The sequence below is a fragment of the Mesocricetus auratus genome, unplaced genomic scaffold (assembly GCF_017639785.1).
Source record: "Mesocricetus auratus isolate SY011 unplaced genomic scaffold, BCM_Maur_2.0 Super-Scaffold_100676, whole genome shotgun sequence".
Classification (NCBI taxonomy): Eukaryota; Metazoa; Chordata; class Mammalia; order Rodentia; family Cricetidae; genus Mesocricetus; species Mesocricetus auratus.
The window spans coordinates 98,042,971-98,069,336 of record NW_024429266.1 but is presented as its reverse complement, the minus strand read 5'-3'; the positions used below and the strand labels follow the sequence as shown (position 1 = coordinate 98,069,336).

Sequence of the window (26,366 nt, the reverse complement as noted above, 5' to 3'; positions counted from 1 at the left end):
AATAAAACCCAGCATTTTAAGCCAAAAGTTCAGTCAGCAAAGCACTGTCCTGAAGGCACGAGGTCCTGTGCTCGCATCCCACAACCAGTAAAAAGCTACGTACAGTAAGGCTTGGTGTCCCAGCGACAGTGGGATGAGACCGAGAGACCGGCGAGGGTGGGGCGGGGCGGGCTGTTCCTGCACCGCCCACCCAGGCAGCCATCTTACCCTGGCCAAGAACAAAAACTCCAGTGTTCTTCCTCAGAAAATGGATGAGAATTGCAGACTGAGAACTTTGGTTCTGAACCACAGTCTCGTGTAGCCTAAGCCAGCCTCAAAACCCTATGTATGCAGGGCATGGTGGCGCACGCCTTTAATACCAGTGCTTGGGAGGCAGAGGCGGGAGAAGCTGAGTTTGGGGCCAGCCAGGGCTACACAGAGAAACCCTGTCTTGAAAAAGAACAAATCCCTATGTAGCTGAGGTTGACCAACTCCTAATCCTCCTGCCTCCACGTGGGATGACAGGTGTGCGCCACAGCATCCCCGAGGACAGGGGAGGGGCTTCACACTGTGAACACTCCCCCACCGAGCCCACCCTGTGATGTGAATAGTGAGAAACAAAAAGGCATAAAAATGGACCAGCCTGGTCTACAGTGTGAGTTCCAGGACAGCCTCCAAAGCCAAGAGAAACACTGTCTCGAAAAACCAAAGAACCAGGTGTGGTGGCCACATCTTTGGTTCCAGCACGAGGGGGGGGGCTCTGGGTTCCAGGCCAGCAGTGGTTGAGTCCCACAAACGCCCGCCGCCACGTGGGGAGAGGGATGGTAAACAGAGTGGGGGGCTGTTGTCAGTATCTGGTATCTGGATGTATGAGGTTTCCCAGAACAGGTCAGGAAGTGTCTGATTCAAGTGAAAATGTTGAAGCTGTCGCTTAACGAGGGAAGGATGGGGATGCAAGTCTGCTGGGAGACCCTGGAGTTCACGGCAGGGAGCATGCCCCGTAGACCTGGCTGGGAGACCCTGGAGTTCACGGCAGGGAGCATGCCTCGGCAGACCTGGCTGGGAGACCCTGGAGTTCACGGCAGGGAGCATGCCCCGTAGACCTGCGGGAGACCCTGGAGTTCACGGCAGGGAGCATGCCTCCGCAGACCTGGCTGGGAGACCCTGGAGTTCACGGCAGGGAGCATGCCCCGTAGACCTGCGGGAGACCCTGGAGTTCACAGCAGGGAGCATGCCCCGTAGACCTGCGGGAGACCCTGGAGTTCACGGCAGGGAGCATGGCCTGGCTGACCTGCGGGATGCACAACTCTCTGGCGGAGAGCCCCACCTGGAGTCACTGATTGCAGAGACTGTTTCTGTCTAGTTTTCCTCGTGTGCCAGCTAGGGGTATTTTCCCCACTGCGAGTGTGTTTATCTCGCGTATATATTCCATCTGCTGTAAGTGGTCAGGAAGATGACTTCCGCTTAATCTGTATAATTCTGATGAACAGAAGTACTAGGATATTTTTCATTACTCTGGTTGACCCTAGAGACAAATGCAGGAGGTCAATTTCCCAGGTGTTTATTGCTGATTCAAGGTAGGCTTGAAGCAACTTTAGTAGACTTAACTTTCTCAGCAATGGACTTCCTGCACGAACTCCCAACCTCAAGGTTCAGCCAACTGTTGATTGTTTAAGCCCTGAATTTCAATGTCACTTTCTGTCCGGGAACCCTGAGGGCTCAGAGTATGTGCTTATCTTACTCACTGACCAGTCAGTGCCACTCCCTAGCCTGAGACAAACTGTCATCAGTGTGGCTGTCTCTGACTGTTTACTCAGGAATGTTGTGTCACCCCGAAGACCTGGTTCGGATTTTTCCAGAGGCTTCTGCTGTGAGGGGAGAGGTGGGATGGGGAGAGAGAGGTGTGAGAGATGAAAAAGTTCAAGAGAAAGAGATGCAGCTGAGTGAGTGGAGAGACACAGAGATGCAGGTGTATGGAGCTGGGGATGCAGGAGAGGGTAAGTGAGGGAAGAATTCTGAGGCCGTGTGGAGAGCCTTACCTGTGGCTGTGTGGAGAGCATTACCTGTGGCTGTGTGGAGAGCATTACCTGAGGCCGTGTGGAGAGCATTACCTGAGGCCGTGTGGGGAGCGTTACCTGAGGCTGTGTGGACAGTGTACCTGAGGCTGTGTGGACAGTGTACCTGAGGCCGTGTGGAGAGCATTACCTGAGGCTGTGTGGACAGTGTACCTGAGGCCGTGTGGACAGTGTACCTGAGGCCGTGTGGACAGTGTACCTGAGGCCGTGTGGACAGTGTACCTGAGGCCGTGTGGGGAGTAGATGTAGCTGGTGAGAGAGATGTAAGTAACTGTGTAGAGATGCATGACTGCAGGAGAGAGATGTATGGATGTAAAGAGAGACATGTAACTGTATGTAAAAAATGTAACTGTGTAGAGATTGTCACGAAAGAGAGGTTGCCATCAGGAAAGCATGTGTTTGCTCCTTTTTTTCTTAAGTTACCACCAGAAAGTATATGTTTCTTTATTTGCCCTGAGAAAAGTCTAGCCCAAAGATAGAAAATTTTTCTAAGTTCCTCTCTGCTCTGAGAAGGCGTTCTTCCTCATAGCCTAGGTGCAATCTTGGGAGCTGGCCTCCCAGGATGCAACACATACAAAGTTGATAAGCTATGCTGTAAGGTGTGTTCCCATGTGTGTACGTGTGTGCACAAAAGTGTATGTCCAACAGGCGTTGGTGGCGCATGCCTTTAGTCCCAGCACTTGGGAGGCAGAGGCAGGCGGATCTCTGTGAGTTCGAGGCCAGCCTGGTCTACAGAGAGAGTTCCAGGACAGGCTCCAAAGCTACACGAGAAACCCTGTCTCAAAAAACAAAACAACAACAAAAGTGTATGTCCATGGGTGTGCTGTGTGGGTACATGCAATGTGTGTACACATATGTGCACATGTGTGTACGCATTTGGGTTTGAGGGACTTCAGCGGGAGCGGGAGTCATCCTCACGGCCCTCAGCTTCTCTGCCAGGTTCCCGTTTCTCCTCCTGTGGGAACCTGGCTTTCTCTGCCCGTCTTCACCAGTGAGAGCAGCCATAGCCGAAGGGCTGAGCACCCTGTGGTCATGCCTCTCGGAGCCTAGATCGTGGCTCCCTGGTGGCCCAGCCCTGCCACACTGTCAATGGCCTAAGAGAAGAAGTCTGAAGTGCCCGAAGGCCAGTCCTGAATCCATCCCGTTCGTCTGAACTTGAACTTGACGGAGTACCCGAGTGAAGAGTCTGGACTGCAGATCCAAGCAGCCAGTAGTCCCCTGCTGTCTCTAGGACGGCAAGGGGCAGTCACAGGCTGCAGTGAGCTGGCTGGGGCTGGACTGGAGCCAGGTGGATCTGCTGGGGAAGCGCCCTTTGTTTACAGGAAAACTCTCAGGTTGCCTAGCAACCAGTGGGCAGGCGAGGAAGGGCGGGAGGCTGCAAGCCATTTCTGGGCTGGGTTCCTGGCTGCCCTGACTCACTGTGACCTTAAGCAATCTCCTCTCTCTCTCTCTCTTTCCCCCCTCCGTCCCCCTCTCTCTTCTTTCCCCACCCCTCTGTCCACTGACCAGGGAAGCTGTGGCCCTGTCACATCTTGTCACCTGGAGTCACAGGGATGGAGCCTGGTGGTTAAGTTCTGCTTTGGGGGAGTCAACCTCAGTTGACGGTCTTAGTATTTGTCTTGGTGGCATCTGGATGGATGGCACCTGAGGTCCTACCTACTAGGAATGCAACTTGCATGCCCACTCTGTGCAAGAGGGACAGATCCAGCCGGATGGGCCCAGGCTGCAGTTCCCAGACAGACATGCTGAACACAGACAGCCGTGTTCCTGAGGTCAAGGCCCCTTGTTTCTTGTGACCTGAGGTCTCAGGAGCAGGTGGCCCAGGCGTGAGACTGGGCAATAGCAGCCTGTTGGGGGGGGTGCCCTGCTCAGCCTGGGCTGAAGCGATGCTGGCATTTGGGGAGGTGGCCTGGTGGCTGCTCCTGGTCCCTTTTTATGAGGAGGTGTGTCTCCTCCTCCTCCTCCTCCACAGTCAACCTAGGCTTTTACTCTCCCAAGTTCTGTCCCCCACGTCCCCGAACTGATTCTAGCAGACACTCAGGGCTGAGTGGTGGCACACTAGGCTCACACTGTGTGACAGTCACAGGTGTCCACACTGAGGGAGAGGAGGCGGGTCTGAGAGCTGGAGTACCCCAATGACCGCCTCAGGCACCCCATGATCTTTCCTTCAGTTGAGCTTTGGGGATGTCTGACTCCATTCCTTTTTTGGAGACTGGGTCTCCAGGAGCCTCGAACTCCTGATCCCCCAGCCTCCACGCCTCCAGGGCTGCGATGCCAGGTGTGTGATTTCCATGTCCACACCGGGCTCCCCACTGAGCCACAGCAGTTTTGTCCTGGACACCAGGGGGGTTTCCAGTTGGAAGTGGCAACTATTTCTCCCTGTGAACATTCAGAGTCCATTTTTTTTCCAGTCTAGGAGAGGGCTCAGTGGTCAAAGCCCTGGCCACCACGCCTGACAGCCCAAGTCCATCCAACCCTCAGGGTCCACTGAGAGCTGCAAGCTGTCCTTTGGCATGTATGCTGTGGCACACGCCCCCCCCCACAATAAATATAACAAACAAGCCAGGCAGGGTTGGAGCACACCTTTGATCCCAGCACTTGGGTGACAAAGGCAGGCAAACTCTTTGAGTTTGCAGCCAGCCTGGTCTACAAAGTGAGTTCCAGGACAGCCAGGGCTACAGAGAAACCCCGTCTCAAAAAACCGAATACATGTATATGTATGTATGTGTACATGGATGTATACATGTCTCTGACCTGAGGAAGGCGCCTTGGGAAGGAGCTGTGCTGTAGGAGTTGGAATACTGCAGGCACTGGCCTAAGTACAGCTTACCTTGGGCTAGTCTCAGCCTCCTAAGTACCTCTCTATATCAGACCCAACACCAAGGACAAAACTTTTGGCTGTATCAACACAACAGAATCTGAGTCCCACCAACCCAAGGCTTAGAGTCATTGAGGGCGTCCGCGGCCCTCAGCTGCACTTCCCAACTGTGCTGTGGCCGCCCCTCAGGTCTCCATCGGTCTATGTGGAACATCCTCAGCTGAGATTCCCTTTGTTCTGTCACCACAAGATGTCCTCGAATGGCTTCTGCACTCGAACATGGACCTTGAGTGGTCCTGGCCCATGGTCACTCAAATTTGGCTTCAGAATAAACTCTCACGTCATCTGAGTGGAGAGCCATGTTTTTGTGTCAACATGGGGAATGTAAACTCACCCCTGGGTCAGGGTGCTCTGAGCCCACCATGTTGGAGTGTCACACAGACATGCTCAAACGCAGCTCCCCACCTCACATGGCTGGGTCATTCCCAGAGCATGGCCATTTCCACCTGCAGACACCTCTCTGTTGAGCTGGATAAGCCTGACTTTCACTGTCCACATTACTTAGGGCGCCAATGGCTGGGCTGGCTACCTGCCAGACCTCTGCCCGCACTGCTACCACGCAAAGGGGACTCTTCTCCCAACCCGTGCTTCCCAGAAGCCCTGGTGCTGGAGCCCCTGCATCTCTCTTGTCCTCACTCAACCCTGTCCTCGTGTCCCTACCTTCATCACTGTGGGATGGCCGTGCCCCCTTCCCCTCCCAACTGCCGGCCCCTTTATCTACGGTAACTCAGGAGATGCGGAGCCAGCCAGGGATGGCAGAGGACAGGCCTGTCCAGGACCAGACACGGCAGTCCTAAGTGCCAGGCTTGTCATACCAGCACTGGGGAGGTTGAGGCAGGAGGACTGCCACTTAAACCAGCATGGGCTACACAGTGAGAAACCCTCTCAACAGAAGACATATTACCAGTGCTGCGAGCCCTGTGCCAGCTGGAGAAGGATGATGGCCTCTGAGAGACATGGAATGCTGACCCTGAGGAATCTGCCCCAAGCCTGGGGGGGGGGGACCCTGTGGGAGGGTCAGAGGTCAAGAGCCAAGGCAGCAGTGGGGGTGGAGTGGCAGAGCCAGTGGCCATGGTGAGCGGGATGGGGCCATACTGGGCAAAATCTGCTGTGCAGAAGTGACAGCCCATTGCTGCCCTTGCGAGCACCCGAGAGGCCAGATGAAGAACTGAGGGAATGAAGTAGGACTGGCGGGGCCAGCTCTGGCTCCTGCTACCACCCTGTCCCCAAAGAAAACAGCCTTCTGGAGGTGTACCTGTCACCCTACAACTCAGGATATGAGACAGAGGACCTCCATTCGGGGCTAGCCTGGGCTACATAGTGATGTCCCGGTCACCCTGGGAAGAACAAAAGCCATTTGGGATGTGGTGGCTCCTACCTGTCATCTCAATGCCTGGAAGGCCAAGACAGGAGGATTCCTGCAAGGTCATCTGGGACTATATAATGAGTCTGAGGCCAGCCAGGGTTGTAGAGTCAGACCCTGGCTCAGAAACACCCACTACTTTTGCGGAGGACCTGGGCTCAGTTCCCAGCACCCACATGGTGGCTCACAGCCATCTGTAACATGTCCCAGGGGGTCCGGTGCTCTCTTCTGACCTCCATGGGCAACAGGCACGCACACGGGGTGCAGACACGCACACACACACAACAGAATTTCTTCTGTCTTAGACAAACAAACGAGACGAAAGGGAAGCTCTCTAAGTCAGCCCATGCTAAGGAACCAACTGCGAGCCAATGAATGGATGGATAGAGGGGCCCAGCTGGCCTGGACACCCCATCTTGGCACCTAGGAGAGGTTTTCTCAGAACGCCAGCTTGTAGTTGGGCCAGAGGTTTGTGAGGTGTGGAATGCCATGCCTGAGTGCAAGCACCCCTCTGCTCCCACCAGCTCCATGAATCCCCGGGGACAGCAATGCTCGCTGACTGCCACAGGCCAAGCATGGTCACTCCTCACAATTTTCCTATTTCTTTCCCACCGTCTTTGCCTGAAGACGGGGCCCCTGTGGACTCTGGGGCCCCAGAGCTCAGCTCGCTGGCTCACCCCAGCTGGGCCACTCCACAGTGTGCAGTCACCAGCCCTAAAATGCCCGTTACCACCCAGTCTGCTGCCCCTCCTGCTCACCTGACTCCTACGCCTCATGCTTCTGTCCTGGTCCCATTGTCCCTTACTCTTGAACAGTGCACCCTGAGCAGGCTGATGGCAGAGGGCAGCTGGACAGTCAAGGGGAGGGTGAAGCAGGAGACACCATCACTGTCCCTCCTGCCTGTGGGCGGTGACCAGAGCCCATGGGTCTTCTTAACTCACAGCATCTTCCAGGGCGGGAGACTACTGAAGGTGGGGAGGGTCACGCCTACCCAGTGCAAGGTCTTGACTGGCCCAAGTGGCACTTCCAGCCCCCTGGGGCCCTCTCTGGTCATCTGCTCCAGTGATGGGGGGCTGGCTCTCTGGACCCCTCCACCCCAGACGCACCCTGCTTTTCCACACTTCCTTTAAGTAGACCAACCACTGGGTCCCACGCAGGGGCTCCCACCCGGAAGTGCTCCGACAGAAAGGCCCATGGGAGTCACGCAGGACACCATCACCTGACACTCACACACTTTGCAGCCCAGTGTCCACCCCACGTGGCAGAGCTTGACTCGGAAGGAGCAAGCATTTTCACAGGAAATGCAAAAACAAAAATCAGTTAGGCTCAGTAGAAGGCTCAGCATTTGCCCCCAAACCTCACGATCTGAGTTTGATCTCTAGGACCTTCATGGTGGAAGGAGGGAACCAACTCTCTAAAGGGGCCCTCTGTCCCACCAGGTGAGCTGTGGCATGTCTAGGTACATACACATACACATACAGTCACCATAAATAAAAAATCAACAGTAATAATAATGTTTTGTTTTGCTCCTGTTTAACACAGAGTCTCACAAAGCCAAGGCTGGCCCCAAACCCATGACGTAAGCGAGGCTGGGTGTCAACTCCAAATGCTCTGTCTCCACTCCACCTCCCAAGTGCTGGGGTGACTGGCGCGTGCCACCGTGCCCAGCCCACTAGATCTTAACCATGGTGTGTGACGTGCAACTGCAGGCTCGCCCTTCCGTTTTCATCCAACCAGCTGGCTTCCGGTTTTCTTATAGGACACTGTCACCTTCAGTGATAAGGGCAACCCTGAAAGTTGAGAAACTTGTAACGCTTTTAAATGTCCCAACACATGAGCTGAGTCACTTGCATAAAAGGCTGGGGACAGTCCCCACTCATCCATCAAACAGGTATCTTTTGAAAGGGGGGTTGTAGGAAGGACTTAGTGGCAGGCCCTGGGGACAGACACCGTGTAAGCACCTGCAACCCAGGTGAATTCCCCAGAACCACCCCTGCTCTGTAGTATCAATTTATAACCCTCCCCAATGGGGGCAGGGCGGTTGGAGGAGGGAGGCAGCTGTATCGCCAGCCAGCTCGGCAGAGCCTCTGCTCCAGGGAGGGCGAATGTTTACCTCAGCAACGGGCCAGGGTAAATAGTCCCCATCTCCAGCCCCAGCGAAGAGTGGGAGGGTCACAGGTCTGATCCTGATCCAGCTAGGGCTGGAAAGTGGCTTTCGAGGGGCACCTGTCAATGAGGCTGCCCCCAGCATCTCAGTATTCCCTGGGGGGGGGTCTCCCTGGCCTCCCGGGGGTTAGGCGGGATGGCATCACGGGGACCCGGGGCTCTAGGTTCGGATTCAACACCAGGAAGTCCTTAGGGGGATCCACCTTGTCAGCCATCAAGGTGGCCCTGATAGGGGCTCTAGAAACACCGGGAATTAGATTTTCTTTAAAATTCCATCAAAAACTTAAGTCAGAGTCAGCGGGGCAGAGCAACCACCCGAGTGTGCAGACCCCAGCAGATGCCTGCTACCTGCCGGGTCCCAAACCCCATCATCTAATCAGAAAAAAACACATGCAGACGCTGGATGGGAACCGGGCAGGCTTCTGGCGCCGCGTGCCCAGCCCTCATTGTTTGCTGAGTAACAACTGTTGCCAAGGACGACGCAGTCCACTCCCGTTTCCAAGCGCCCGTTGCCCCGCAACCAAGAGAATACTTCCCAAACCAAACAATGTCATCCCCGGGGCAACTTCTCTATCTCACGTTAACCAGATCTAAAATAAAAAAATAAATAAATAAAAAAGAAAGCCCTTCCAAATATGTAATCTATTATTTTCAGAGGCCTGAACAGCAAGACAAATAATTTCTTCTCTATAGTAACTGGGAAAGGCAGACAGCTCACCAGATCTGTTCTGAGGCCAGAAGCCCAGGAACCCGACCAAGGCAGCTCCAAGGAATCCTGGGACAGACGGGCTGCTACCCTTCCTAGCACTGGGCCGGGAAGAAAGATGGGGTGGGTTTAGCCTCATACAGCAAATCACACACAGCTGTTCTCTAGGCAAAGACCAAGGGCTAAGCTACTTGAGAAAAGTGTAAGATCTGAGCAGCTGCCTAACATGAATGATTCCACGGGAGTCACAGCATGGGAGGAGCTCAGCACCCCTGGCTCAAGGTGGCCCTGCCCAGGAGACCCCACCAAGGATGGGGACTGTCATCCACAGTCCACCCTCCCGGAGAAAGGCAATGTTGCTAAGAGGATTTGGGTGACTTCAGAGGTCCCACTGGGCAGGAGGGTTGAGGGCACCACCTTGAAGGCCCTTATGAGGGACAGCCCTGACCCATGTCCCATGCACACACTAAGAGAGAGAACTTGTCTGCAGGGACAGGACCAAGGCTCTGAAGCCATTTCCTGTTTTTTTCCTCTTAATTACATTTACTTACACGCACGATCCACTTTGCGAGTGGAGCTCAAAGAACTTGTGTGAGCCCGTTTCTCCTTCCACTGAGGCCCTTGAGATGGAACTCTGCAGCCCCTGAAACCATTTCAGTCAGACAGCAAGCATGGGACCCCAGCCTCTTGGGCCAACACTAACTCAAGCACACACATCTAGATATGGGTCAATTAAGTGTCCCTGCGGCTCCTGGTGCAGACAGAGTCGCTGTGCAGAAATGTTGTAATTTTAAGCTACCACCTTGAATATATGTGAAGGAATGGTTGTTCCTCCAAAGAACTGAGCTGAGCTGCTCAGTGACGTGTGGAGCAGTCACTGGCTGGGGGTTACTGGGTGGCAATGGTGTCACTGCTGCCGCAATGTATTGGGAAGGAGGCTTTGGAGGTGCAGCGGTGAGGCCCCTAAACGTCTCACCCACAGGAGGACCAATGCAGGAGCACTGTTCTCACCCACAGGACCAATGCAGGAGCACTGTTCTCACCCACAGGAGGACCAATGCAGGAGCACTGTTCTCACCCACAGGACCAATGCAGGAGCACTGTTCTCACCCACAGGACCAATGCAGGAGGACTGCTCTCACCCACAGGAGGACCAATGCAGGAGCACTGCTCTCACCCACAGGAGGACCAATGCAGGAGCACTGCTCTCACCCACAGGAGGACCAATGCAGGAGCACTGCTCTCACCCACAGGACCAATGCAGGAGGACTGCTCTCACCCACAGGACCAATGCAGGAGGACTGTTGTCACCCACAGGAGGACCAATGCAGGAGCACTGTTCTCACCCACAGGACCAATGCAGGAGCACTGTTCTCACCCACAGGACCAATGCAGGAGGACTGTTCTCACCCACAGGAGGACCAATGCAGGAGCACTGCTCTCACCCACAGGAGGACCAATGCAGGAGCACTGTTCTCACCCACAGGAGGACCAATGCAGGAGCACTGTTCTCACCCACAGGAGGACCAATGCAGGAGCACTGTTCTCACCCACAGGAGGACCAATGCAGGAGCACTGTTCTCACCCACAGGAGGACCAATGCAGGAGGACTGCTCTCACCCACAGGAGGACCAATGCAGGAGCACTGCTCTCACCCACAGGACCAATGCAGGAGCACTGTTCTCACCCACAGGACCAATGCAGGAGCACTGCTCTCACCCACAGGACCAATGCAGGAGCACTGTTCTCACCCACAGGACCAATGCAGGAGCACTGTTCTCACCCACAGGAGGACCAATGCAGGAGCACTGTTCTCACCCACAGGAGGACCAATGCAGGAGCACTGTTCTCAGGCATTAACCAAAAGCAGGGGCTGGGGGCCACGAGGTGTCTCCGCGGGTAGAGGGGCTTGCTGCCAGTCTGAGGACCTGAGCTGACCCGCACGGTGGAAGAAGAGAGCCAACTCCTGCAAGTTGTCCTCTGACCGGCACACAAGAACTGTGACATCCCCGTACACGCACACATAATTAAAGTAACAAAAACACTAAACGCAGCAGGGTGTCTGTGTGACCCGTGATCCACACAGAGCCTCTCTGTGTGTGGCGGGGCGCAGACGCTGAGGGAAGCGAATCAAGTGTCTGTCAGGCAGTGGCAGAGGGGGGGCTGGGCTGGGCTTGCTGGGCTCAGTTCTCAAAGGCCTGCTGCCTCCTGACAGTGGGGTAAGGGTGTTCCTGGCAGAGGGTCCAGCGGGGCAAAGGGCCCTGGGGCCGGGCTGTGGCTGCTAAGCAGAGCCGAATGGACCAGAGTGTCACCACAGATCAACTTGGGCAGGGGCTGTGCCTTTTGCTGAGGGTGAAGCAGGGGTGAAGACAGGAGGATCGGGTGTGACTAGCATTGCCATTGCAAGCAGCTCCCCAGGCTGCCAGCAGTGACAATGCTGCCAGCAGTAAGGTGTAGACCACTTGTTTCGAAAAGAGCAGGGAACCTTGTTGGATTCCCTGGCGCTAGGCGGAGGGACAAACACGCCAGGCAGACAGAGCTAAGTGAGAAGTTTTATTACAAAGGGACGCAGGGGAGAAGGAAAGAGAAAAGAGGTAAAGAGGGAGAGGACAGAGGAGAAGAGGGAGACAGGAAAAGTCCCATCTGCTCCAGGGAACAGCGGGAAACAGCGGGAAAGAGCAGAGCTGCAGAGCTGAAAGACAGCCTAAGTGGGCGGGGTCTGCCTTTTAATGGGTCCTTTGCACCTGCGTGCAGACTACACCACCACGGAACCCTGGGCTGACCAGGGCACTGCCGGAGTGCATTCTGCCAGTGACAGGGGCGGGCCAGCGTCATGCCTGAATCTTCCCCACCCATGGGTGCAGCAGCGGCACAGGCGTTACAGGGTCAACCAACTGCTCTCTGATTTGCTTTAAGGCCAGTTCCTCAGACCTCAGAGAAACGTTCTGTGCAGCAGACAGTGGCCAACACAGAAACGCACACCTGGCCAAAGCGTAGAGAACAAGACAGGACTGCTCAGCCAGGACGGACATCTACACCTCACCCCTCCAGGGACGACCACAGAAGACTAAGAGGCCAAGGTCAGGCAGAACCAGAGCAGACCGGTGTCGACGGGGCAGGACCCAGCACTCGGGAACACAGCTGCTGTGGTGGCTGTGTCGGATCCGCCTACAGCAAGAGCGTGGGGGGGGGGGGGACGGGGACGGGGACACTCATGACCACGCCCCTGACTGAGGACAGCTGTCTCCGCCAGTCTTCCCCCATGACAAGCAGGCCTCCAGGTTGGGCTCAGGTCTGTCTTGTTCTGTTTTTGGCAATGCCATTCCTAGCTCTGTATTAAGTCAACTCCCTAAGAGGAGCTCAGGATAATTTTGGGAAAGGCGGATAAAATGTTTTGAGCATTCTGGAAAGGCAGAGAGACATGGCGATTCTTTGAAATCTAATTGGAAGATGCTTTGTTTTTGTGTTAAGACAGGGTCTCACATAGCACAGGCTGGCCTCAAACTCTCTATGTAGCCAAGGATGACCCTGAACTGATGATCCTCCTCCTCTTCCCAAGTGCTGGGATGGCCAGTGAGCACCATGTCCACTTCATTTTCTTTCACTGACCATGGAAATTTCATTTTAAGATCTTACACAGCCAGGCATGGCAGCGCATAACTGATCCCAGCTCTAAGGAGGCAGAGGCAGGAGGATCTCTGTGAGTTTGAGGCCGGCCTGGTCTACAGAGGGAGTTGCAGGACATCCAGGGTGGTGAAGACAGACTGCATCCACTAACAACACCTCCCAGAGCTGGGGTGCCGCGCAGGCGCCGGCACTTGCCTGGTACGCAGGGCCTGGGTTCCGGTCTTAGCACCACACACAGAGCGACAGACAACACGACAGCTGACATGTGATTGGCTTTGTGCTCACTTTGACCTGTCTGTTGGCTGCCCATCCTCCTGCCACCTCCTGATGGCCTGTGTGGGTTTTGTGAAAACACATGGGTTGCTATGGACACCAAGCCAACAGTGTACCATCACCAGCAGCACAGCCCAGGGAGCAGGCGCTTGGCTCTGTTGGCGCAATTATGTCAGCTGCTCACGTCAAGGTCAGCAGTGAAGGGGTGGACATGGCAAGACAGTGGTCACCACGGGCACACAGACGACTGAGGACAGCCCGGTGCACGAGAAAGCAACTCCCCCAGCGGCCTGTCATCTCCCTTACCAGGGCCAGAAGAGGAGCACCAGCATCTGCCACTCACATCGTCAGACTTCTGTATGTCCCCACATGCCCGAGCCCCTAAGGCCACCCACAGCACGCTGCACTCTAGGAGACTGGAGCTCAGTCACTGGTCACATACTCACTCAGGAGACATTGCCATGTGATGTCCCAAGTTCTAAGAAACCTGATAGGAATAGAGCAGACCATCCCTGAACCTGTGACACCAAGGTCATGGAAGGTCAGATGACAAACACCCTGTGCCAAAAACAGATGGTAGACAGAAGGAGATGGGGGAGGCGGAGATGGAGATGGGGGAGGAGATGGAGGAGGAGATGGAAGAAGAGGACACACATGAGCCTCATGGAAGCTCTCCCTCCCTCCCCCTCTGTGGGTGTGGTGAGAAGCTACTAGAAGGTGTATCTCAGGACACTTGCCAGGTGGAGAACACTGGCTGGTGCAGAGCTCACAGGACCCTGGAGGTGGCCACACTCTGATCCCTGGGACTCTGAGGTCTGACGTGTCCTAGATGGAGTTGTGGGGAAATAAGCCAGACACTAGAGGGATAGAGAGATGGAATGACAGACAAGGCAGGACCAGGTTCCGGTGACACCCAAGGGCAGCTGCCTGAGAGGTGGACACATAGTCTGGAACTTGGGTACAAACCAGGCCAGAGGTCGAACTTAAGGAAGAGCCCAGGGCTTGCTTCTTGGTAGCCATGGGGTCCCCAGGAGAATGAGGCAGAGGACCCAGAAGGAGAGCGCTCCCCCAGAAGGAGAGAGCTCCTCCTGGCCAATGACAAGAGGAGACGGGAGATTTAGGGAGGGAATGAAGAAAACCAGGGCCGCAGGACACTGAATGGGGGGGGGGGAGGGGCAGAGGATGCCCCAGATCACCTCATCTGCATTTCTGCTAGGTGACCTGGGCCAGTGTCTCAACTCTTGTCCCTTCTACCTCCTCACTGGTTTGGGTGGCTGGAGCCCGGTGACCACAAGACCACAGCACAGAGTCTGCCTGTGGGCTCAGCATAGAGCAGGTGCCCAATGAATGCATCATATTGGTGACATCATTGGAATCTGATTCCAGTCCCCAGTGCTGGAACCCAGTCATCCACTGCACCACGACCCCCCAGCCATGCGTCACATTGCCATTTTAAAAACAAACCATGGTGATAAAGGGTCGGCAGCCCGCCCTCGAAGGCCTTGGCTGTCCAGTGAATATTTGTACAGTTAATCATCCACACAGAATCGTTCAGCATTTTCTCACCCAGCATCAGGCTCAAAGCAGCCGCTTTCAGTGCAGAGGGCTGAGCAGCAGGACTGCTGGGGTGGCCATGTCCTTAGAGGGAACCCCATTCCTGAAGGACAGCTTGCACTGAGGGGACCCCTTTCCTGAAGGACAGCTTGCACTGCATGGTTCTCTGCAAGGACTCTGGTCCCGTCTATGCCAGGGAGACAGAACACATAGAAAACAAGAATTTACTTCCTCTCTCCAAATGAGTGCTGCCCCTGCCTCCCCATTGACTCCAGGACAGACTCAGCCTTTACTGAGGAGCCATAATGGCTCTACCACTCCGGAGCTACTCTAAGCCAGGTGGGAGGAGCCAGCAGTAAGGAATGCACCTGAGAAACGCACTGGCCAGAGTAATGGCCACACTGGCCAATCCTGGGAGTAGGATGGACGGGCACCCAGCATGCTCCATGCCCATTTGGAATATCCCTCAGCCGTGAAGAGCAAGGCACTAACACACAGCAACCTGCAGCAACACTGAGGCCATCGCACTCAGTGAGACCCAGACCGCCACACAGTGTGGGGCTCCACAGTAGGGCTGCTCTCCAGACAGGGATCGATCTGCAGGAGCTGGGGCTGCAGAGAGGAGAGTGTGGAGGTGCAGCTCACAGGCATGGGGTTTCCCAGGAAATCATGGAATATTCTGGTTAGTGGTTAGGATGGCATACCCTTGTGAATATGCACACGTGTAATGAGCAGTGTATTTCAAATGGACATACTTCATGGTCTAAATTACACCTCAGAAAGTCTCTTTCTGGACTTCCCTTCGTGCATGCATGTGTGTTCCCGTGTCTCAGTGCACACGTGAACAGTTTTCCAACACTGGTTCTCTACTCCAGCATGTGGGTCCTGGGGCTGAACGGGGTAGTCAGGGTTGGTGACAAGTACCCTGACCCACTGAGACACTTTGCTGGCTGGCTGCAACAAATCTGTTTTGAAAAAAAAAGTGCATATGGGCCCCAGGAATGGTGGCGCACGCCTTTAATCCCAGCACTCAAAAGGCAGGGGCATGAGAATCTCTCTGAGTTCCAGGCCAGCCTGGTCTACATAGTGAGTTCCAGGACAGCCAAGGCTACACAGAGAGACCCTGTCTGGAAAAACAACAAACAAAAGAAACATGAATTTTTTGGGGGGGGGGGTTTACGAGACAGGGTTTCTCTGTATTGTTTTCGAGGCTGTCAGCCCAGCCCAGCCTCGAACTCACAGCGATCCACCTGCCTCTGCCTCCCGAGTGCTGGGATTAAAGGCATGCGCCACCACCGCCCGGCTAAGAAACATGAATTAGTGCAGGTTAAATGCAGGGCTTTTGAGCATGCTAGGTGGGGGGGTTCTACCCTGGACCACGCCCCCAGCCCCTCACTGGGGAATCTAGGCAGGGGCTCCACCCTGACCACTCCCTCAGGCTTCTTTTCACTTTTTTTTTTTTTATCATGACAGCATCTAACCAAACTGTCCAGGGTGGTCTTTAACTGTCAATCCTCCTGCCTCAAACTCCCATTGGCTGCTTGGAAGGCCTGTGCCTTCATGACAGGGCCGGTGCTCCTCTCACGGAACCCAACAGGGCCCAGCTGACTGAGGCTGTGCTTGTTCAATGAAGGTGAACTTAACTAATCACAAACTTAAATGGAAGCAACGGTGTCCATGTGTTTTAATGCGGGTAATTAATTACCCTCACGGTAAAACCATCACAACACAAAACATTAGTGAGCTTCTCAATTTAGTGTTAATTGCCTGATTGTATTTCAAATGTCTCTCGAAAATTAAGTAATTTGAGTGCACAGTAGTTTCCTGTAAAGAGGAGGAGAGCAGTTTGGTGGTGATGCATGCCTGTCACTCTGGCATCTGAAAGCAGAGGCAGGAGGATAGTAAGACCCTGTCACAGAGCAAACCAGGAAAAGGATCAGCGAGCTAGCTCAGTGGATGAAGGACTTGCTGCTAACCCTGAGTGTCAGAGTTCAACTCCCGGGACCCACATGGTGGAAAGAACGAATTCCTGCAAGTTATCCTTTGACCTCTGCACACACATGTAAGCACACAGAGAAGTAAATACAGGCAATAAAAATTTTAAAGGTTAACTCTATGTTACATGGATTTTTATTTCCATTTGTGGACTAAGTGTTGAGAATCACCCAGTGCAGTGTTTTCCTTGGAGAAGGCACCCATGGCATTGCCTGTGAACAAGAGGCAACCTGGCACGAAAACTCAGAGTCAGAATCTTCTGACCTTTGCAGCAATGAACTTGGGGACCAAACAAGTGCAAGAGGCCTTGCTGGGGAGGTCTCCTGCAGGAGGGAGGGAGGGGTAGCTGGCCTGTTTTAGAAAGGCCACTTATGCTGCCAAACACTTGCTTAGGCAAGGCCCATAAATAGCCCAGCCTGAGGGCTGAATGGGGAGCAGAGACCGGAGGTGGGCATTGCACAGTGTGGAACCCAAAACAAGACAGGCCAGGGTTTGCAGCCTTTCTGGGCCAAGATGCAATGAACCTTACCACTGGAGTGCCAGTGGTGGGGGATTGAAACTGGTAGTTTCTGGAAGATTCTACAAGTTTCTAGAAGAGTCTAAAAGTTTCTGGAATATTTATGGGGGAGGCAGAACAAAATATTTGAGATTAGTGTCTCAGAATGAATGCATTTTCAAAAAATAGCAATCGAATTTTAAAATGAGAGGAAAGTTGACACTAGAGTTGTGTTCCTTGAAATTGTTTCGAATTGTTTATCTAAAGAGAGAGAAGGCGAACTACAGCAGAAACTACCCGGAATAGCGAGCAGTGAAGAGCCCTCGACTCGGGCAGGACACTGTGGGCAGTGTCTGCAGGCTGCCCCGACAGGAGCAGGGCCCCTGCTTTGGTGGTGGGTGTGCTGAGTGACAAATCACTCCCCCCAGCAGGGACTGAGGGGCAGGAAGCCTGGCCGCTCCTCTAGCCCTGGTATACTCAAGGCAACAAGCATGGACTTGTGCCCGTGGAACCAGCCTGGCAGGGAGCATGGGTGCAGCTCCTAGTGAGGAATGTGGCTGCGCCACGCACACGGGGACCCGTGGGGGGGGGTGGACCTGACACTCTGAGGCATGGCTCCAGGAGGGTTCTTCAAGGGCTCTAGAACCTTTTCTGGTGTCTTTAGGATGCAGATGGCACCTTATGTGTGTGCTGGTGGGAAGGCGCAAGTTCCCATCAGACATCACAGGACCTGGTACCTGACATTCTGGAGTATGTGCAAGGCTTCAGGTCCCCTGGGCAGGGAGGCCATGAAGGGGAAAGCATGCACGGCGATGGCATGGAGGTGGCAGCTGTGGCGTTGGTTTCTTAGGTAGCGGCACAGCCTCAGGCAAGGACAACATCAGAGCCACCTCACCGGCAGGGTGCCGCAGGGAGCAGGAGGGTGGTGGAAGCCCCAGAACCAGCCGCTTCCCTCTGGGAAGCAGGCGGTGCACAACGCCCCTCAAACCCGGAGCTAGCGGGCACCGGGGCACATCTGTACAGCAGAAACATAGGCAGCAAGGACAAAGCCCCAGGAATGGGGCTGCTGAGGGGCCAGAGGCGCCCACTTTTCATGCAAAAAAACAAAGGCAGTGCTAGTTTATCCACGGATGCCTGTCATGTCTGGACCTCAAGAACATCATCTTAAAAAGACCCAGACACCAAAAGCCACAGGGTGTGGGGCTTGGTGACAGATGTCCAGAACATGGAAGCCCAAACCCAGAGACAGGAAATGAATTTGTGGGGTGATGGACAGAGAGTGCTGTTCAGGAGATGGGGCTTCTTTGTGAGTGACAAATTGTCCTGGAATAGCAGTAATGGTTACACAACATTGTGACTATATCCAAAGCCACTGGGCTGTGCATAAAGCAGGAACGTTGGGCTGGGGGCCCTGAGCAGGCAGAGTGCTCGTCTAGTACACAGGAACTACTGTTCATCCCCAGCACCACTCAACCACGGTGACCCGCACCCGTCATCCCAGCACTCGGGAGGCATGAGTTCAAGGTCAGCCTCAGTTACAGAGGGACCTTGAAGCCAGCATGGAATACATGGGACCCTGCAGGGGAGGACAGGGAAAAGAGTGGGTGAAGCTTCCCTGGGATGTGGCTCAGAAGTTAAGGGAGACCATGAATGAGAGGTTCCGACCCACCACACTGGACACGGAACCATGGTGACCAGCTGCTTGTTTTTGCATCATCTGAAGGCATCAAAAATCAAAATATTTTGTGGCAAGTTCAAATAAAAGGGAACTCACAGTTTAGCATCTGCAAATAAAGTTTTATTGGCACAGCTCCCTGGTTGTGCCTCCACACACCGCTCTTAGCTACAGCTGAGAAAACACCAGCGGCAGTGGTGACCATCTGCTCCATGCACTGAAGGAACCTGTCTGGGGCTTCGTCTGCATTAACCTCTCTCTGCTTGTGCCCACACTGAGCAGCCATCTGTAGGAACCCGTCTTCGGGGGCTCCAGTCGGATTTTCCCAGTTTGTACCAGAGAGGGGAGTGTGGATTGAGAAACAGCAGGTAAAGATACTAAGGAAAAGACAGACACAGAATAGTCAGGGCGCAATCCAATGAGAACTAGACACCCAACATTCTCAAGAGACGTCCTTTTTTTGTTTTGTTTTTGTTTTTTGAGACATGGTTTCTCTGTAGGTTTGGAGACTGTCCTGGAATTTTCTTTGGAGAGCAGCCCAGCCTCAAACTCAAAGAGATCCGCCTGCCTCTGCCTCCTGAGTGCTGGGATTAAAGGTGTGCAACCACCGCCCGCCCGGCAAGAGACTTCTTTATGAAGACACAAGGAACAAGGACTTACATCCTTAATTTTCCTAAACATTCAGTAGACTAAATCTCTCATTATCTGGCCTTGAGGGTTAAGAGTAACCACACCTTAGACCAAAACTCCAGTTATCTATAAGACATCCGTGCCTAAGACCAAACATCCTACAGTAGCCACACCTTAGACCTTTAGGTCTTATGACTTTAACTATGGAAGAGTAAGGATAGTTTCGAAATCTGACCTTAAGCCAAGATGAAGCAGAGCCACTTTTATGGACCCTGACCAGCCCCCTGCAGCCTCCTTGTCCACACCATGCTCTGTGGCTGCCTCTGCCTACGAAACATGAGGCACTCGTACCAATTTGCAGAAATATGCATAGGGCAGGCCACTGAAACAGAGCACTTTTTCCATGCCTAGTGGGCTATGTCTGCCAACTACACACTCCAGAAGCTGAGGCAGGAGGATGGACAGGAGTTTAAAGCCAGTCTGGGCAACCTAGCAGTTTAAGAGACAGAAGGTCACAAAGCCACACTCAGGTACACGGCTGCAGTATCTCATCCAAGACCCAAGAACATCGGCAATGGCCACGGAGGACCTTAAGAAGCCAGACCAGCAAGACGCCAGGATCCACGAGGCACAGCTGCTCAGAGGGCCTGGTTACACAACAGCAGGCTGCAAAAGTATTTATCACGAGCCACCGGCAAACAACCAGCAATAGTTTGCTACCCTTGAACTTGCTGGAGTTTCTTGCTTGTTTATTTGGCTGTGTTTAGATAGAACCCAGGCCTCTCAGGCTAGGTGGGCACCTTGCTGAGCCACGCCCCCAGACCTTTACTAGGGGATGGGGGCTCCACCCCTGACCATGCCCTCAGACCTTCCCTGGGAGATTCTAGGGGGATGCTCAACTTCTGCACTAAACTCAAGCCATCTCCTTAATTGTCTGTAGTTTCAGAGGCTGTGGCCATGGATAGAGAGCATGCTAGCATGTTATGTGACCCTGGGTGCCATCCCCAGCACCCCATTACATGGGATGGGTGGTGCACACCTAGTACTTGGGAAGCGGAAGCTGAGAGTTCAGGGTAACCCTCAGCCAGCATGGAGGTGGAGGTCGGCCTTGGGCTATATGACACCTATGACTCAGGGGTGAGCATTTGCTAGGCAGCTCTGTAGAGCAGCAGCAGCAAGACCAGGCCTTCCAAGCAATTCACCCCCTCCAGCGCTTCAATAGTAACATTCAGTATATATCTTTCCTTCATAATGGGCATTTTGCTCAGCCGGGACTCAGAGAGGGGGGAGGGAGGAGGGGGGGCTCTGTGTGCCTAGGAGAGAGAGGGGGCTCTGTGTGCCTAGCAGAGAGAGGGGGGCTCTGTGTGCCTAGCAGAGAGAGGGGGCTCTGTGTGCCTAGCAGAGGGGGGCTGTGTGCCTAGCAGAGGGAGGGGGCTCTGTGTGCCTAGCAGAGGGAGGGGGCTCTGTGTGCCTAGCAGAGAGAGGGGGCTCTGTGTGCCTAGCAGAGGGAGGGGGCTCTGTGTGCCTAGCAGAGGGGGCTCTGTGTGCCTAGCAGAGGGAGGGGAGATCTGTGTGCCTAGCATTCCAAGACTCACACTCCAGGAAGAGCTGAGGGGCTGAGGGAGAGTGCAGGCCACAGCCAGGGGCAAGATCTGGTAGCAAAATGAAAGAACTTTACACAGCTCTCAGTCAGTGGCTACTTCCTCCCAGGACACCACCTGAGCCAGGACCAGCTTCCAAGATGACCCTGCAGCTCCCACAGACGGCCAGAGGCTCAGGGGTAAAGGCACTGCTGCTAACCCTGCCAACATGAGTTCCGGCCCTGGGACCCACACAATGGAAGGACAGACGGACTCCCACAGCTGTCCTCCAACTAACACACACACACACACACACACACACACACACACACACACACACACGCACAATGGAAGGACAGACGGACTCCCACAGCTGTCCTCCAACTCACACACACACACACACACACACACACACGCACAATGGAAGGACAGACGGACTCCCACAGCTGTCCTCCAACTCACACACACACACACACACACACACACATACGCACGCACGCGCGCACACACACACACACACGCACACAGACACCAAAATAAAATTTAAAGTGTAATAAGGTATTATAATCTCAAGAAATAAATGGAAAAGATATAATAAAAAAATAAAATTGCAACACTAGGGAGTTTCCTCCCAACTTCCTTTTCCTCGAAATTAACAGGAAATCTCCGGTTTAGGGATGGATGGATGCATGGACTGACAGACGGCGGAACTGCTGTCTTCAGACGGTCTGCATTTGTCCCACATTCAATTTTAAACACAATGAAATCTCTGGAAACTACCAAACTGGACCAAGAGCAGAATCTGGGCAGAATCAGCCAAACAGAACCAAGCACTTAAGAGCCTACACTGTATGCTCAGCCCTCTGCACTTGCGCACTGAGACCTCACAAACCACTGAGACCCTGGGGACGGTACACAAAAGAACTCAACTCTGGCCACCATCGCCTGCTGTCAATCCTCACACCGCAGGTTCGATCCCCACCCCAGGGTGGAAGGCGCCCTGACCCGCCCCGCCCCCCTCCTCCGGTGCTCTTGCGCGCGCATATTTGAAGCGGAAGGATAGATTCCTGACCGGAAGTCGCAAGCTGAGCGGAAGGAGATGCTTTCCCAGACCGCCATGTTTGGCCTGTGTGAGGCGAGGAGCGTGGTTGAGTGTCGGGGCTGGGCGGACACAGGCCTCTAAAGGGCTCGCACAGCGCGCACTCCTGGAGCACAGGCCGGGACTGCGGACACGAGGCCACCTCGCCGGCACACCCTCAAACACGGGCAGTCACTCAATTAAGGACCGAGGGTGGCTGACTGGCACACAGCCGTTTGCTGAATGGACAGAAAAGGACGGCCTGAAGGAGTCTTCTAGAAAAGTGGGAAAGGGGGCTGGAGAGACGGCTCAGCAGTTAAGAGCTCCCACAGGGCAGCTCACGGCTGCCTGAACTCCAGTTCCGGCGATGTCTTACCTTCGCACCAATGCAGTTAGATCACCTTAAAGAAAGAAAGAAAGGTGTGTGGGTGTTAAAGGGGGAGCATGACCTCTCCTTTACCGGCCTAGGAACCCGAGGTTCCAGGGCGTTTTTGATGGTCTGGTGGCCTCGAAGAGGCGGTAAAGACTGGTGGTGACACAGACGGAGTCAGCACACATTTCTAGAAACTTCTTCCAAGAACCTAGGCCATAGACTACCTCTTAGACAGAATGTATTCTGGGAGGCGCGATGTTTCTCAGAGGTGAACAGTTTGCAGGGAACAAGACAGCAGGGCTAGGCAGAGCCTGATGCCTGCCACTCCCAGGGAGCCCAGCCGCCGGTCTTTCCGGTCGCTGCCTCTTCTCCTGACTGACATTTCTCCGCTTTGATCTTTCCGTCTTCTTGGTGTTCAGTCTGGGAAGTGACTCAGTGTCGGGTGGAAACAGTGGCGTGGGTGGGTGGGTGGACAGACGGATGAACAGGCACAATGTGGTCCACGCACACACTGGAATATTGCTCACCCATGAAAAGGAAGGAAACTCTGATACTTGGTCTAGTCGACTTTCCAGGTTTCTCTAAGGGACAGAGCACACATACTCATGGACTTTGTTAGAGTCGCTCACAGGCTGGGCTCCAAGTAGTCATTCTGTGCTGTCTCCTGGTGCCGCCCCAGTGGTCCTTGGTCCCCGAGACCAGACATCTCAGCAGTCCCTCTGTGGAGGCCAGGGAGGCCCTGGAGCTGCCAGGCATCAGCCCATGCCGGGTTCTGTCAGCATCAGGGTAGATAAACTTGCCATCGAGAGGGCGGGAGAGCTACAGCACAAGCATCCTTCCACGTCCCTTCATGTGAGCTGCCTCCTGAAGGTGTGGCCCAGATTTAGGGTGGGTTTCTGACCTCAAATGATGCAACAACCCTCCCCCCAAAAAAACCCCTCACAGGTGTGTTCAGCTGCAGGGGTTGTAGCTAACTCCAGCTGCAGTGAGGTGACAACATCAGTCATTCCACCAGCAGGGGACTATGGAGACCCAACTGCTCATTGAAAATGAGCCAGACACAGAAGCCCACACACAGGATGTCCCAATGCCCTGCGATCCACAGAGGCGGGAGCCGGGACTGGGTACCAGGGGCTGGAGGTTGGTGTCCAAAGGCTGTAGAGCTTTCATCAGGGCAGAAGGGGACAGAGACAGCCACAGATGTTCTCCATGTGGCTGGGCGGTGTGTCTGAATGACACAGGCCAGCTGTGAGTCTGGTAGGCATCACTGGCTCCTCTGTCTTCCTCTCAGTGTCCATCCGGTCTTGAACATACATCCCTGGCCTGACCTCTGGCTTGAATACCCACCCTCAACCCATTATGCCCCACCCAGCTCCCTGCTTCCCTGCTGTCCCGTGTCCTGCGCACACATGGCCCCTGCTGGCTCCCACCCCACCCCCTCCACACCCCTGAGGTCACTGAATTGCCAGGCTCTGCTGGCCCTAAAGTCATACATTTCAGGGAGGTCACTGTCCTTCCTGAAGGACGGGGACGCAGTGGTGACACCCAGGCCTTGAGAGCCCTTTGGGACAGACACCTCAGTCCTTGTCACCTCTCCCACTGCAGCTGCAGCCACCAGTGCAGATACCAGAAGCTCTGACCCCAGAGGACTCCAGTCCTTCAAGACACAGGGGAAGGGACACAGCTCGAGCTGGATGGACACTCTTGTGTCACAGATGCTCACATCCGTCACTGCTTCATACGAGAGAGATTGTGGAGTCACAGGCTCAGTGTGCAAAGCGCTTATCACCCAAGGAGTCCTGGTCCCACCCCAGCTTTGTCTAAACAGGTATGGTGGCACATGACTGTCACCCCAGCACTCAGTAGGTGACGACAGAATGATGTTGAGGAGTTTAAGGTCATCCTTGGCTATATAGCAAGTCCGAGGCCAACCAGGCAAACCACAGCCCCCCACCCCAATTTAAAAATAACCAGCAGGCTTTGACTCAAGAATCGTTGTTAACAAGCCCTGCTTAGGCTAAAACCTTCTGGAAGTTTCGTGAAAACATGACCATGCCCCTTCTCCCCATCAGCTGCTGGCAGCCAGTCTGAGGTTTGCTGAAGCCCTGGCTACCTTGCCCGTCCCCTTGGCCCTCTAGACTGACTACCTTCTGCACCCTGAGGGGGCGTTCAGCTAGTGGGGATGGTGACTAGCGTCTGACAAGATGCAGGCAGCCCTTCCTGGACACAGCTCAAACACCTCCATCCCACACCTGCCTGCCCATCTCCATGGCTCCACCCCCACCTCACCGCCCTCCAGACACCACGTAGCAGCCGGCCGGCCGCCTTGCTCTGCCCTGAGTGTGCCCGGTGGGTCCCACACAGCTCTCCACCCCAGGACCCGTGCCCTTCCTGACCTAGAAATCTGGTCTTCACTCCTAACCACGCAAGGCCGCAGCACGTCTGTCTGTCTTGGGAGTGGTCTCATGTAGCCCAGGCTGGCCTTGAGCTCATTATGTAACCAAAGATGACCTTGAACCCCTGACCCTTCTCCCTCTGCCTCCCCAGTGCTCTACACACCTAGTTTCCGTTCCTCCAAGCGCTGGGGACAGAACCCAAGGCTTGCGTATGCCAGGCACCTGCTCTACCTGAGCCCCAGCCTGTCACTCTGCCATGCTTTAAACTATAATTTCACGTGTATGGACTTTTTGTTTGCATGTACAGGACATCATCTACATGCCTGGTGCCCATGAAGTCCGGAAGAGTGTACCAGATCCCCGGCTGCAGACCACACCCGGTCCTCTACGAGAGCAGCAAGTGCTCTTAACTGTGAGCCAGATCCAGCTGTATACACTTTAAACGGCTGTATAATATTCCTCAGTTAATCAGTGAGTCCTAGAGACGCACATCACCAGCAGCAGCTGGGTCTATAGGGAATTAGAGGTCAGTCAGCCATCTTGGCAAACAAGATATCACAGGATTCACGAGGGCCCCAAAAAGAAGCCAGGGTTGCCAGGTACTGGGCAGGGAGGCAGAACCAGCAACCAGCCAGGCCCACACACACCTCATTCGACAGGAATGTGGCTGTGACAAAGAGCTGAGCTGCACAGGGCTGGGTGCCCGGTCCTGGGGGCTGAGTTCAAGTCCTGGCATGAAGGCCAGGCCAGCTTGCCTCCCAGTGGCTCCCTTCCAGACATCACGGTGTTGGCATCTGAGAGTTGGTGACCTCAGACGTCAAAGCTGCCCGGCCCAGTGGGCTGGCCACCCGCAAACTCATGGTTCACCATGACGCCTGAAATGGGGGGGCAGAGGGAGGACACTCAACATTGGAGGTGAGGGTGAAATCCTAGTGGCTTTTATTATAGCTAGGGTCATGACTTGGTGGTGAGCATTTGAAGGCACATTTGAGGTCCCGAATCCATCCCCAACAGTGTAAAACCAAGTCAGATGTGCACAAACCGTACATGGGGCACTGGACAGAGAGCCCAGAGGAGACAGCAGAACCTTAAACACTGTCATTTTCCAGTACAGAGACAAATGGCCCCTAGGTCAGCTGGAGGACTTCACACACACATCCTCTGGGGAGGACGGACTTGGGGGGCATGGGGAGCTGGACTTGGCCACCTCAGGTATGAGGAAACACTTACAAAGGAGCAGCCATGCACGCACTAATGCTGGACACAGGCGGGCTGGAATTCCGGTACGGGCTGGGGTGGTGGCGCACGCCTCCAGTCACAGCACCCGGGAGGCAGAGGCAGGCAGATCTCTGAGAGTCCGAAGCCAACCTGTGTACATAGCGAGCTCTAGGCCAGCCTGGTCTACACAGTGAGGCCCATCTCCAGAAACTACAGTAAAATGTAAAGAACTGGGAAGGGGTTGCCTCACACGCGCGAAGTCTAGCCGCCTCAAGAAACAGTAGGCAAACCAGGAAGAAAACAA

The 26,366-nt window shown here is 54.5% G+C and overlaps 1 protein-coding gene across 2 annotated transcripts in view; it reads right to left on the bottom strand.

Moving 5' to 3' along the window:
- The window catches only part of Rfx2 (regulatory factor X2), a 57,101-nt gene that overhangs the window by 27,980 nt on the left and 2,755 nt on the right, over positions 1 to 26,366 (bottom strand). The window lies entirely within an intron of this gene.